The sequence below is a fragment of the Stenella coeruleoalba genome (genome assembly GCF_951394435.1).
Source record: "Stenella coeruleoalba genome assembly, chromosome: X".
Lineage (NCBI taxonomy): Eukaryota > Metazoa > Chordata > Mammalia > Artiodactyla > Delphinidae > Stenella > Stenella coeruleoalba.
Window position 1 is genome coordinate 117,038,103 of NC_137152.1, and position 13,803 is coordinate 117,051,905.

The following is a 13,803-nucleotide window of genomic DNA, read 5'->3' on the forward strand; positions in this document are numbered from 1 at the left end:
TTTGTATGCAGAAAACTATAAGACATTGATGAAAGAAATTAAAGATGATACAAACAGATGGAGAGATATACCATGTTCTTCGATTGGAAGAATCAACATTGCGAAAATGACTATACTACCCAAAGCAATCTACAGATTCAATGCAATCCCTATCTAACTACCACTGGCATTCTTCACAGAACTAGAACAAAAAATTGCACAATTTGTATGGAAACACAAAAGACCCTGAATAGCCAAAGCAATCTTGAGAAAGAAAAACGGAGCTGGAGGAATCAGGCTCCCTGATTTCAGACTATACTACAAAGCTACAGTAAACAAGACAGTATGGTACTGGAACAAAAACAGAAATATAGATCAATGGAACAGGATAGAAACCCCAGAGATAAACCCACACACATATGGTCACCTTATCTTTGATAAAGGAGGTAAGACTATACAATGGAGAAAAGACAGCCTCTTCAATAAGTAGTGCTGGGAAAACTGGATAGCTACATGTGAAAGAATGCAATTAGAACACTCCCTAACACCATACACAAAAATAAACTCAAAATGGATTAGAGACCTAAATGTAAGGCCAAACACTATAAAACTCATCGAGGAAAACATAGGCAGAACTCTCTATGACATAAATCATAGCAAGATCCTTTTTGACCCACCTCCTAGAGAAACGGAAATAAAAACAAAAAACAACAAATGGGACCTAATGAAACTTAAAAGCTTTTGCGGAGCAAAGGAAACCATAAACAAGATGAAAAGACAATCCTCAGAATGGGAGAAAATATTTGCAAAGAAAGAAACTGACAAAGGATTAATCTACAAAATGTACAAGCAGTTCATGCAGCTCAATATCAAAAAAACAAACAACTGAATCTAAAAATGGGCAGAAGATCTAAACAGACATTTCTCCAAAGAAGCTATACAGATTGCCAACAAACACATGAAGGAATGCTCAACATCACTAATCATTAGAGAAATGCAAACCAAAACTACAATGGGGTATCACCTCATACCAGTCAGAATGGCCATCATCAATAAATCTAGAAACAATAAATGCTGGAGAGGGTGTGGAGAAAAGGGAACCCTCTTGCACTGTTGGTGGGAATGTAAATTGATACAGCCACTATGCAGAACAGTATGGAGGTTCCTTAAAAAGCTAAAAATAGAATTTCCATATGACCCAGCAATCCCACTACTGGGCATATACCCTGAGAAAACCATAATTCAAAAAGAGACATGTACCACAATGTTCACTGCAGCACTATTTACAATAGCCAGGACACGGAAGCAACCTAAGTGTCCATCGACAGATGAATGGATAAAGAAGAAGTGGCACATATATACAATGGAACATTACTCAGCCATAAAAAGAATATAATTGAGTTATCTGTAGTGAGGTGGATGGACCTAGAGTCTGTCATACAGAGTGAAGTAAGTCAGAAAGAGAAAAACAAATACCGTATGCTAACACATATATATCTAATCTAAAAAAAAAAAGAAGGTTCTGAAGCACATAGGGGCAGGACAGGAATAAAGACACAGACGTAGAGAATGGAATTGAGGACATGGGGAAGGGGAAGGGTAAGCTGGGATGAAGTGAGAGAGTGGCATGGACATATATACACTACCAAATGTAAAATAGATAGCTAGTGGGAAGCAGCCGCATAGCACAGGGAGATCAGCTCGTTGCTTTGCGTCTATCTAGAGGGGTGGTATTGGGAGGGTAGAAGGGAGATGCATTAAGGAGGAGATAGGAGATATGGGGATATTTGTATACATATAGCTGATTCATTTTGTTATACAGCAGAAACTAACACACCTTGTAAAGCAGTTATACTCCAATAAAGATGTAAAAAAAAAAAAGAATATTCATACTCATAATTGGCTGGTATTTGATTTGTTCTAACATTACTGGTCGAGGTTCTGCCCTCTAGAAAAATAAGAATATATTAATAATAGTAGAAACAATAATATGCATATATAAATATACTTATTTAATCATCAAAAGAACTCTTTTCATTGGGCAGTGTTATTATCATCCCCATTTAAACAATGACTGATTTTTCACTCTTTCACATAAGAGCCTTTTAAATATATGAAAATTAGTATTGACTAATGATCCCCACTTTCTCCACTTGCTTCTCAGGTTTCTAGATACTTCATCATCTTTTTTGTTGTATTCCGTATGTACTCTAGTTTGTTGATATCCTTCTAATGTTGTGGTTTTTAGAAATATCCGTAGTAGTTCAGATGTAGTTGGAACAGCACATAGTTCAATAAAATTAAACGTATTTTCAGTTGGTATATTATATTCCCGGTGGCACAGACAATGAGTTGTTTTGTTTGTCTCTTTGTTTTGGAGGTTAGGACTCAATCATTTATCCTGTTCCAAATCTGATTTGATAACCTCAGCCCAGGATTTGGACTGTATAATTAACTCTTAATATTCAATGGCAGATTAAACCCAAGATGGATGTTACTTAATCTAAGTATAAAATTTTATATCTTTGTACACGGTGAGAAGATATTTTATATTAACTGCCTTCACTTTGAGAAGAAGGCATCCTCCTAATCAGAAAGTCAAATACCATCAGATGCAGTATTCTCAATATGAAACATACATATGCACACACGGCCTCGCTTACTTCTGTCTTACTATTAAAATAAAGAAGCAGTTCCTCTCAACTGAAACGAATCTTTCTGCCAGTATTTGGGTCTCTTTCCTGAGAGCTTTGCTTCATTCAATCTCCCTTTCACATTTTATGTATTTATTTTCTTCCTCTCAACTGAATATTTCCATCTCTATCACTGATGTACAAGTCCAAGTTGTCATCCTCTCTCACTCTGACTGTAGCAATAGCCTCCTAACTGGTGTATCCTCATTCTCTCTCGTCTTGTTCCAATCTAGTAAATTTCCCAAGATAGAAACAAAAATCATGTTTTAAGATCATATATCAAATAATGTGATTTTCCTACTTAAATTTCTCCAATTACTTCACATCATACTTAAAATCCAAACACCTTACTATGACCTATAAAACCATACATGACGTAGTTTGTGCTTTCCTCTCTGACTGCAACTCTTGGCTCAAGGACCTCTGCTTCCATCATCACCTCTCTTCTTCAGTCTCACCCGCTGACCCTCTTGCTTCCCTCTTATAAGGACTATTGTGATTGATTACTTTGCACTACTTGGATAATCCATGATAATTGTATCATCTCAAGATTCTTAACTTAATCGTATCTACAAAGTCCCTTTTGCCAGGTAAGGTAACATATTTGCAGGTTCTGGGGATTAGGATGTGTACCTCTTTCTGAAGCCAATATTTTGCTTGCCACAGTCTCCTAAAACTAAGCCCCATTCTCATTAAGCTTCGGTAATACTAACTATATCTTTAGGGTTCTAAATTAGAAGCGACAGAGGCTTATACTGAATAATTAATGAGAAAAGGAGCTTACTAAAAGGAATTCTTAAAAAAACTTGCTGAGAGTGTTAGAGAACAAGGCTCCAGGCTATGTTTCCAGAAACAACAGTCAAAAATCATCTTCAGAAATGATCTCATGGGCTTCCTTGGTGGCACAGTGGTTAAGAATCCGCCTGCCGATGCAGGGGACACGGGTTCGAGCCCTGGTCCGGGAAGATCCCACATGCCGCAGAGCAACTAAGCCTGTGCGCCACAACTACTGAGCCTGAGCTCTAGAGCCTGCGAGCCACAACTACTCAGCCCACGTGCCACAACTACTGAAGCCTGTGTGCCTAGAGCCTGTGCTCCTCAACAAGAGAAGCCACTGCAATGAGAAGCCTGCGCACCGCAACCAAGAGTAGTCCCCGCCTCGCCACAACTAGAGAAAGCCCGCACACAGCAATGAAGGCCCAATGCAGCCAAAAATAAATAAAATAAATAAATTTATAAAAAAGAAATGATCTCATGAGGTAACTTCCACCATCTAGCTCTGGAGCACTAGGTGTGCACCACTCCACTGCTGGGCCAGGCACATAACTTTGCAGAGCCATGATGACCACCAAAGAGAAAAAGACCCCCTACCTCTCCCTCTTGTGACTCTAACTCCTGAGTCAAAATTTCATACAATTGTGTCTGATTGGTGAAGCCTGGGTCACATTCCTATACCTTATATGCAAGGAAGGCCAGAAAGGCAAATACTTGGTATTTAATCTCTTGAAGAAAGATGCACACTTTGTGTCCTACTGAAATGGAGCAGGACCCTATGGTCCTTGTGCACACCCCGCCCCATGTCCTCAGCCTGCCTTTTGTCTGTGGAAAAACTTTAGCCAAAGAATAAGTTTAATCAGAGAGAGAAATGAGAAAATGCAGAAACAGAGGAAAACAGTCAAAGGAGACCAAATAATAATAGTTTAGTCATTAAGCAACGTCAAGGACCTTTAGTTCCTCCTTAAGGGCTACAGATAATATTCTGAGCCACATCCTGTGAGCTGCCTTGTAGATACTGAAACCCCCGCCAGGTGGAAGAAGTTAACTACATGGCGAGCAGGCTGTAGCCATGACAAAAGCTGCCACAAAAATTCCGAGAATTGGCCTCAAAGAAATGGAAACAAACTGACCCTGGAACTGAAGATTAAGTGTACCTAAAACAATCAAGATGACACTGATCAGACCACCGCATGACCAATTTCAAGATGATGCCTGTCAGAGCTGACTGTGCTGTTTCTGCATGTAGCCCCCTCCCTCTGTCTATAAAAGCTCTTGCCCCCTGATTGTCAGGGGGAGGAATCAGCCTTTGGACAGCTGTCCACCCTCCCCCCACCCCCTGCTCCGGTTGCTGGCATCCGAAATAAAGCAAACTTTCCTTTCCACCAAGCTGGCCTCTTTATTGGCTTTTGAGTGGCGAGCAGCTGGACCCCACTTTCGGTTCCAGATTTTGGCGCCCACCGTGGGGCTAGTGGGGCTGCTGGGGCTACGGCAGCTACTGTGCTCTCATGACACCTGGCTCCCCTGTGTTTTCCCAGGTAGAGCCACGGCCGTGACAACATACTGGGATGGTTGCAATGAGCCTGCTGCTCGTGGCTAGTTAGCCCCGAGAAGGGAATTTGGGGGACGTTCCTGGCAGCCGCCAAAACCATTTGTTTCGAGGATCCTCCCTGTTTCTCCCCTCCTCGGCACCGGCTGCCAACTTATGCTTTTCCTTGGTGGAATGGAGAGATGCATCTGGACGAGCTGACGAGCTCCAAGACTGGGTAAGTCCACCCGTGTGCACGCGGGCAACATTCCCATTTGTGAGCGCTAAGTGCTATTTGGGCATTCTTGCCAATTGGTTCTGACGTCGAGGACCGTTTGTGAGCACTGACTGCTATTTGGGCATTTTGCCAATTGGTTCTGATGTCTGTCTGCCATTGAGGACCGTTTGTGACCATGAAGTGCTATTTGGGCATTTTTGCCAATTAGTTATGGCATCTGTCTACCATTGAGAATCGTTTGTGCTGGGGAAGTGTTTGTTTGGGACTCTATACCAGTCATCCTCTTAAGAGGATTTGTGACATCTGTCTTTTGGTGTGTGAGTGTGTATTCCATCTATGTGATTGGTATCTTTGTTGTCTTATGTAAAATGGGAAATTCAAGTTCAACTCATCAAAAAAAATTTTTAGCTATGAAATTATGACAAAGAAAAAGAAAGATGATTTTTTTTTTTTTTAACCAATGTATGGCAACAGTATTCTTTAGACTCCGGAGAAAATTGGTTAAGATGAAACTCTTTTGAAATTCCAAAATTGATTCTTTTTGCATATGCAGTTAGAGAAAGCTAGCTTGATAAAATACTGTTTTCAGAATTCTGACCCTGAGAGAACAAAAATATGCCTAGGAGAAAACTTCAAGTTAACTCTATCATGTCCTTGAAATACAAACAGCCCACTTTGCCTGAGACTTCAGCCTTGGGTTAATTAGTAAAACGTCAAGCCAAAAAAAAAAAAAAAAAAAAGAGAAAAAAAAAAGAAGCCTTTTAAAATTGAGTGTAAAATTTGACTATTTGACTGTTATTCATAAACTGATAAGTTTAATTGCAATGCCTAATTCATGAAATGTAAAAAGAGGAAACAATGAGATCTCTGTTTGTCTGGATGTATGTATGTCTCAATATGTGTCTTTGCCTTTGGTTAATTTGTAAAGAGCTCTATTTAATTGGCTTTAAAAAAAATGTAAGCACTTACAAGTCAAACAAATCTAAATTAACCTACTTTTTTGTCTTCTTGCAAGACCAAGAGGGAAACTTAAGGATGTCTGGGTTTCTTAAACACACATCTTGTACCAGATTAAAGAGAAACTGTGCTCTGAAAAAATGTATGTTTTTAGAGGTTATGGAATATGTTCTTAAGTTTGCCAATTAGAAAATACTGATATAACAAATAGTTCAATTACTTGTTTCTTGGTTTTGTTAAGGTTTTCAAGGGTTAAAAATTGTAATATGTAAAAATGATAAGGGAAACATTATCACTGTGTAAAGCAAGTAGGATATGTTTGTCAGTGAAGAGAAAGTATAAAGAATGGAGATATTTTTGTTGAGGAAAAATGATGATAATAATTTTGTCCTACAGTTGGTTGGATGGGAAAAAAAGGACAGATTTGTATGGATCCAGAAAGTGATAAAATGTTTGTGGAAAAGTAACTTTGAGAAAAGCATTTTGTATGTTGTCTGTCAGGATTAAGATTAGACTGAATTTTTAATTTTTTTAACATCTTTATTGGAGTATAATTGCTTTACAATGGTGTGTTAGTTTCTGCTGTATAACAAAGTGAATCAGCTATACATATACATATATCCCCATATCTCCTCTGTCTTGCGGATTAGACTGAATTTAATTAACTAAATGAATTTTATTATTAACAGTAAACTGATACAAGACTAAGTTTGGTTTTCTCTCTCTGTTAAGAGAAAAATTTTTTTCTAAACTAATTTGGATTATTTGGTATGTTAAATTATATGGAAAATATTTGATAACTTTCAGATCATACTGTTTAACTGAGTAAGAAATTTTAAAAATTCTGACAGAAAGCTATTGTTCTGTTTCTAACTGTACTTTTGACCCTGATGCTCAGGATGGAAAAAATTGTCCAGTGAAGTTGTCACAGAGCATAACTACTCATGATGTGTATCACTGCTGGCTCTAAGTTTACTGCTTAAAGCACATGTACAATGTTTGTGTGAGAATTGGGTATAAATGATAAAATGTATGGCCTATGAAGTGTTTTCCGATTAACATACCTCTGGGCCTGTTCATATCTGATTAGTTTTCCCCCACTGTGAACAGCTAGGCAAACATATAAACAAAAAGAGGCCTAGCACCGAGAGACATGAATGGACCCAGAGCAGTCGACTGAGCCACTCTGGCAACGTTGGAAAAGTATATTGAGTATCAATGCTTTCTATGGAAAGAGTTACAATTAAAAGGGGAAAATAATGGAGGAAATTTTCACATATTGAGGTATGGGGAAGTCATTCTAGCTTATGTATGATTTAATTTGAACTTTAGGCTAACCAAAACAGCCTGTTTATGGCCTATTAAACATACATTGTACATCTGCTTTAACCATTAAGCAACAATACATTCAGAGAATAATACGAAGATGTATTTTGATTATTATCGTCATTGTAAAATGTCTACTAATTTTCAAATGCTTGTCCAGGTACTAGGAAAAGGAATCAAGGAGAGAGGTAATGTTTCATGATACAAAATATTGATGAGCTTGAGATTATTTCCAATTCTGTGTCCATTCCCCAAATTAGGCAGAACTACACCCCACTTCAGCAAGAAGTAGCCAAGAGTGGTCATCACCCCATTCCCTCAAACAGTTGGGAAAAGCTGAAACTAAACCCGAGCTTCTCTGCCAAGTTGATGACTAACCCCTCTACCCAAAACCTTCTTCCCCTTCTTCTTCTGTACCCATCCCTCCTGAAGACTGAGGAGTATCAAAGAAAAGGAGGCATTGGAATGGAGCAGGACCCTATGGTCCTTGCTGCCCCATGTCCTCGGCCTGCCTTTTGTCTGTGGAAAAACCTTAGCCAAAGAATAAGTTTAATCAGAGAAATGAGAAAATGCAGAAACAGAGGAAAACAGTCAAAGGAGACCAAATAATAATAGTTTAGTCTTTAAGCAACGTCAAGGACCTTTAGTTCCTCCTTAAGGGCTATAGATAATATTCTGAGCCGTATCCTGTGAGCTGCCTTATAGATACTGAAACCCCCGCCAGGTGGAAGAAGTTAACTACATAATGACCAGGCTGTAGCCATGACATAAACTGCCACAATTCCAAGAACTGGCCTCAAGGAAATGGGAACAAACTGAACGTGGAACTGAAGACTAACTGTACCTAAAACAATCAAGGTGACTCTGGTCAGACCACCGATGACCAATTTCAAGATGACTGCCAGAGCTGACTGTGCTGTTTCTGTATGTAGTCCCCTCTCTCTGTCTGTAACAGCTCTTGCCCCCTGATTGCCAGGGGGAGGAATCAGCCTTTGGACAGGTGTCTGCCCCCCGCCCCACCCCCAGTCGCCGGCATCCAAAATAAAGCAAACTTTCCTTTCCACCAACCTGGCCTCTTTATTGGCTTTTGAGTGGCGAGCAGTCAGACCCCACCTTCGGTTACACTCTAAGTCTAATGAAAAGGAGACTTCTCAAAACAAAGAAAAATGTTCAAGATACTGTGCTGTCAGAACAAATTGCAAATGTCTACATCACCTTAGTTTTCTTTCTAGATCATGCTGTCTGTTCCTGTGTCAAGGCCTTTGTACTTGTGATTAGTTCCTTTTTCTGGAACATCCTTCTTCATGTCTTCACATGACTAACTCCTTCGTGTTATTCAAATCTCAGGCTAAATCTCCTTGAAGAGGTACATCTGAACACTTTATCTAATGTTCTTCCCCAGTTACTTCACTAACTTGTTCTATTTTCTTCATTCCTCATATCACTATTTAAATTGATTATATGGGCTTCCCTGGTGGCGCAGTGGTTGAAAGTCTGCTTGCCGATGCAGGGGACACGGGTTCGTGCATCGGTCCGGGAAGATCCCACGTGCCGCGGAGCGGCTGGGCCCGTGAGCCATGGCCGCTGAGCCTGCGCGTCCGGAGCCCGTGCTCCGCAACGGGAGAGGTCACAGCAGTGAGAGGCCCGCGTACCGCAAAACAAAAACAAAAACAAAAACAAAAACAAATTGATTATACTTTTTTACTTGTTGACTTGTTGTTATGCATTCCCATTAGATTATAAGTTCCATGAGAGTAGTGACCACGTCAATTTTATACATCACTATATCCCCTGCCACTAGCAGTGTACCTGGTGCATACTAGGTTCTCAATACATAACGTGTTGAACTGAACAACAAATGTAGTACAGTACAAAATACACATGCTTTGGAACGAAGCACACTTGAGTGTGAACTCTTGCTCTACCAATTAAAACTACATGACCCTGATTAAATGGTTTAACCTCTTTGACTTATCAAGTTTCTCCTTTTTAAGTGATAATGATGCTTGTCATGTAGCGATGTTATAAGGACTAAAGCAGCAAATGAATGGAGATTGTGTGACAGACAGCTGTTCCTCTTAGTTGCATGCCATCTGAAAATGTGATAAGCCAGTCTTGTATGACTTTATCAGTGTTCTGAATATCATGTTGCAAAGGAAATATGTTGATTATGTCCTAGAGCATTTCACTGGAGAAGTTCCTAAAAGTCATCACTGATTCAGTAATGAATACTGAAAAGAGTACATGAGAGAAATATATATTTTTTAATTTTAAGAAGAATGGATATGAGCAGGAGGACAAAAAGGATGGAAATAAAAAGTAGTCATAGAACAAAATAGCCGACACTGGGCATGGTGCATGGCACTGGGTATTTTCATGTACCACATATGGCCAGGATAAGTGAGACAACCCTTGTGGGAAGTGATTTGTCAATGTCTGACTGAAGTAAAAATGAGCATAATGTTTGGGCCAGCAATTCTTCTAGGAATTTATCCTAGGGAAATAAGAAAGATACGTGCAAGGCTTTAACTATAGCAATGCTCATTGAAACACTAATTATAATATCAAAGCAAAACAACTTAAATATTCAACCTTATGGAAGTAGCTAAGTAAATGCTATTAATCTATACACAAGGGACATTAGGAAGCCATTAAATTGTTTTAAATAACATCAGATATATGAAAAGATGTCCTTATACATTATGTTTAACAGCCTTATTGAAATAGAATTCTTATACCCCCCAATTTACCCATTTAAAATCTACAATTCAGTGGTTTTTAGTATATTCCCAGTTGTGCAATCATCACCATGATCAATTTTAGGATATTTTTATCACACCCCAAAAAAACCTTATACCCGTTAGCAGTCACTCCTCTTCTGGAAATTTCATGTAAATGGATAATATAGCACGTGAACCTGTTGAGTCTGTTTCCAAGGTTCATCCATGTTATATCATTCCTTGCTTTTTATTCCTTTTTATTGCCAAATGATATTTCATTGAATTAGTATACCGCTTTTTCTTACCATTCATCAGTTGATAGACATTTGAATTATTTCCACTTTTTTTGGATACTATGAATAATGTTACTGTGAACATTCTTGTACAAGTTTTTATTTGAACATAGGTTTTCAACACTTTGGGTATATAGCCAGGAGTGGAACTGCTGTATCATATGATGATTCTATATTTAACTGACGGAGGAACTTCCCACCAACTGTTTTCCAAAGCAGCTTCACCATATTACACCCCGACAAGCAGTATATGTGGGTTCCCATTCGTCCACAGCCTCACCAACACTTGTTATCTTTTTGCACATCTCCATCCAATAGATGTGAAGTGTTATCTCATTTTGCATTTCCCTAATGACTAAGGATGTTGAGCATCTTTTCATGTACTTGTTACACATTTGTATTTTTCTTCTGGAGAAATAGCTGTTTAGATTCTTTGCCAATTCTTAAGCAGATTATTAATCTTCTTATTATTGAGTTCTAATAGTCATATATTCTGGATAAAAAATCCCTTATCAGATATAGGATTTGCAAATATTTTCCACAGTCCTTCTCACTTTCTTGATGATGTCCTTTGAAGCAAAATTTTTAGTTTTAATGAAATCCGATTTCTTTTTTCCATTTATCTCTTGTCCTTTTGATGTGATATTTAAGAAATCTTCACGTAACAGAAGGTCATGAAAATGTACACCTATGTTTTCTTCCAAGAGTTTCATAGTTTTAGTTTTTACATGTGGGTGTTTCATACATTTTGAGTTGATATTTGTATATGGTGTGAACACTGTGTCCATATTCATTCTTTTGCATGTAGATATCCAGTTGTTCCAGCACCACCTGTTGATGAGACATTTCCCTACTGAATGGTCTTGGAACCCTTATTAAAAACCAACTGACTGTAAACGTGAGGGTTCACTTCTGTACTCTCAATTCTCTTCCGTTGATCTATATGTCTACTATGATTCCAGTATGGCATTATTTTTATTACTGTAGCTTTCTGGTAGTTTTTGAAAGTGAAAAGTATGAATCCTCTAACTATGTTATTCTTTTTCAAGATTACTTTATTACTAATGATATGATTCTTTTGGATGCCTTTTAAAATGTAATTCTTTTCTTCATTTCCTTTTGCATGTTTGTAAAAATAACACTGATTTTTGTATTTTGACCTTATATCTTGCAACGTTGTTGAACTTACTTATTACCTCTAATAGTGTGTTACTTAGGGTTTTCTATGTATAATATCATCTCATCTGCAAATAGAATAGTTTTACTTCTTCCTTTCCAAACTGGATACCTTTTATTTCATTTTATTGCCTAATTTTCCTGGCTAAAGCCTTCAGTTACAATGTAGAATCAAAGAAGTAAGAGTACACATCCTTGCCTTATTCCTGAACTTAGAGGAAAAACTTTTAGTCTTTCAGCATTAAGTATAATGTTAGCCCTGGGATTCATAATAAAAATACTCAACTAAGTAGGGAACTTCCTCAATCTGATATCTTTTCAGTATCTATCACATTGATATTATTTTTCATCTGTTATTGATGTTATGAATCATATGAATGGTTTTACAAATATTGAACAATTCTCATAATCTGAACAAGTATTCCAAGGCCAATATATATTATTTTCAGTATATTGCTAAATCCAAGGGCCAGTATTTTATATTGTATTCAGGCATCTCTATTTTGAATGATAATAAATAAAATCCAGTTATAACTTAAATGATCTTTTCTATGTTTTTTATTTTATCAGGATTATACTAGCTCCACAGAATGCACTAAGGACAATTTTCTTCTTTTTATGCTCTGAAACAGATTAAATATCATAGGAAGGTATTTTTTGAAGAAACAAAATGACTCATAGGTGAATCTTTCTTAAGCCCAGAGTCTTTTAGAAAGAAATTTACTTTTACACTTAAAATATTTCTTTCATGTTTTTGGTCTTTTCAGATTTTCTATCTTTACCTAAGTCAATTTTATAATTTATATTTTCCTAGAAAATGATCAGTTTTGTAGATATTTTCTAAGCTTTCTGTTCACTTACAATTTTTAATCCTCAGACTTTTGAGACATCTAGGTTTTTTTCTTCATTTTCCTTTTTTGTTTGTATTTGGTTATTGGATTTATTTATGCTAGATTAATTTCTCTGTATGCTACGGTCTTCAATTCATCAGTCTATATATCACAATCTTTTCTTTGAAATAAAAGTAATTTTGATCCTATTTAATATTATGAACTTTTTAGTGGAATAATATTCTAATCCCTCTTTGTTAATCAGGTCAATATGAAAACAACCTGAGTTTTCAATACTTGAAAATATAACTAAAGCCTAACTGCCTGATAACAGTGCACTGTAATTTCAGACACAGTATCCAAAAGCAAATAACCAGCTTTTTGTTTGTTCAATGTCCAATTCTGGGGATTAAAATGAAAGTGGCTATCAACATTATTCTTCCCAGTACTGAAAATAACCATCTGTTTTCTGTAATGTCCATGTTTTTAAAAGGTCTTCTTATATTTGACTGCAGATACATACAATTTTAACTTATTAATCTCCTTACATGTAGATGGATATAATTGCTCCATCTCAGGAGAAAGAGTTTCTACTAAAAATCTATTGAGCATAATATGGGATATATATTTTATTCCGTTTCCATTCACTAACATTAGGGCCATGTGATTTTTTTTTTAAGTACAAAAGTAGTAAAACCCACATATACACATCTTAGAAATTAACTTTACTCATATACAAATGAAACTGACATTAGTTCAACTGGATACTCACTTTAGTAGACGGATCTTACATTCTCGACTAAATCATTACTCTAAAATCTCTGTTGCTGCAGACCTTGTTACTTGATTTTTTAGGTTTCCTAAAGTCTCAGATTACTTAAGCTTGGAAGAAAATCCATGTGTGACTTGACCTTCTTTGAAGGGGGATGTAGCCTCATTATTTTAAATAATTCTGGAAGCACAGCAGAGGCTAATATTCAAACATATGAATTACTATTGACCATCTGGATTTGATTTCCCCAACATATGTTTATGACAAGGCATTTCTTTGTGACTTATTTGTGAATTGCAGACCCACATTAGTCATTCTGAAAAATTGAAACTTACTTTGTTTGAAAAATCCTGGACTTCCCTGGTGGCACAGTGGTTAAGAATCTGCCTGCCAATACAGGGGACACGGGTACGAGTCCTGATCTAGGAAGATCCCACATGCCGCAGAGCAACTAAGCCCGTGTGTCACAACTACTGAGCCTACGCTCTAGAGCCCTGAGCCACAACTACTGAGCTCA